This window comes from Panthera pardus, unplaced genomic scaffold (assembly GCF_024362965.1).
Source record: "Panthera pardus isolate Hobbes unplaced genomic scaffold, ASM2436296v1 HiC_scaffold_24, whole genome shotgun sequence".
Lineage (NCBI taxonomy): Eukaryota > Metazoa > Chordata > Mammalia > Carnivora > Felidae > Panthera > Panthera pardus.
Window position 1 is genome coordinate 63,045,637 of NW_026526810.1, and position 1,941 is coordinate 63,047,577.

At 34.5% G+C, this 1,941-nt stretch overlaps 1 pseudogene; it reads left to right on the forward strand.

Annotated features, from left to right (window-relative positions):
- Positions 1-293: 293 nt before the first annotated feature.
- Positions 294-1,236, forward strand: LOC109255739 (olfactory receptor 4K14-like; annotated as a pseudogene).
- Positions 1,237-1,941: the final 705 nt, after the last annotated feature.

Below are 1,941 nucleotides of genomic sequence, written 5' to 3' on the forward strand. Positions count from 1 at the left end.
TTTGTTTAAAAGTCATTGTTTTATACTTGAAATGGGTGAATTTTGGTAGGTAGGTACATTTTTATGTTAACAAAGTGGCTTAAAAAAAAAAAAAAAAAAGGAAGATTCCAAGTAGGCTTAACATGGGAGAAAAGCAAACTCTGCTGTTGGGCTTGGTTTTAATCTTCTCTGTATTCTATTTTATATTATGTCTTACAAATTAAAATTATATTCTGATAAAATTTAGTTGATCACTTTCATGTGCCTGATAGTTGACAGGTCCTTTCATATCCATCTCTTTTCTTTATATAGTTTCAGAACAAAATCTGAAACTTGAGATAATGGAACTGCAGAATTATTCCTTGGTGTCAGAATTTGTGTTGTATGGACTCTGCACTTCACAGCATCTCCAACATTTTTTCTTTATATTTTTCTCTGGGATCTATGTGGTCACTGTGTTGGGTAACCTCATTATTGTGGTCACTGTAATTTCTGACCCCCCACTTGCACTCTTCCCCTATGTACTTCCTGCTGGGAAATCTATCCTTCTTAGACATATGGCTAGCCTCATTTGCCACCCCCAAGATGACCAGGGACTTTCTTAGTGATCGAAAGCTCAACTCCTTTGGAGTATGTATGGCTCAGATCTTCTTCTTGCACTTTATTGGTGGGGCTGAGATGGTACTTCTGGTTTCCATGGCCTATGACAGATATGTGGCTATATGCATTCCTTTGTATTACATGACTATGATGAGCTGGCAGACCTACATGGATTTGGTGTTCATTTCATGGATCATTGGATTTGTGCACTCCATCAGCCAAGTAGCCTTTACTGTGAGTTTACCTTACTGTGGCCCCAGTGAGGTGGACAGCTTCTTTTGTGACCTTCCTCTTGTGATCAAGCTTGCCTGCATGGACACTTATGTCTTGGGTATACTCATGATCTCAGACAGTGGGTTGCTCTCTATGAGCTGTTTTGTGCTCCTCTTGGTCTCCTAGACTGTTATCATCATCACTGTCCAACAACATGCTGCTGGTGGGGTATCCAAAGCACTCTCTACTTGCTCTGCATATATCATGGTAATCATGCTCTCTCTTCTTTGGGCCCTGCATTTTCATTTGTGTGTGGCCTTTCAGTTGGTTCTTTGTGGACAAGCTCCTGTCTGTGTTTTTACACCATTTTTACTCCACTCTTGACCCCCCCTTATCTACACATTGAGAAATAAAGAGATGAAAACAGCTATGAAGAAGCTGTGAACCAACATGCGACTTCTCACTGAATTCCAGCTTTCCATAGAGCTACATGTTCTTACTCATTCAGGGAAAAGCATTTCTTTAATATGATTCCGCTCAAATATTTCAATCTGATGGTTAATTGATAGAATTTGTATTATATTACAGAGAAATAGTTGTTGAATTCAACAAAAATCATATGTATAATTTTATTCTATATAATTGTATATTGGTAATAAGATTTTATAATATCACTTTCAAATATCACATATTTATAAGATTTATATAGTACATTGATTATATAATTTTATTATATAACTTTATATTATAAACATAATATATAACTATAATGTAATTATATTATAACATTAGTATGATCATTATATAACTATATAATATAATATAAATCTATATACACACACATACATGTACATACACATTCAACCCCACACATCTGTTTTGTAAAACACTTGACAATTTTCTTTCTCTCTTTGTTAAATCAGATTTCTCTTACTAGTTTACTTTGTCTAAAATATTTATATAAAAATGAATTTTATTTTCCTAATTGTAGTCCAATACAGCAAGAGCTTTCAGTTCAGAGGCATTCAAGACACGAGACATTCAGCATAAGGAAACTAACCCAAGAATAAAATGTTCTATGAATCGTACATTCTTATGGTTTATTGATATGATTTGTATTATATTGCAGAGAAATGGTTGTTGATTTCA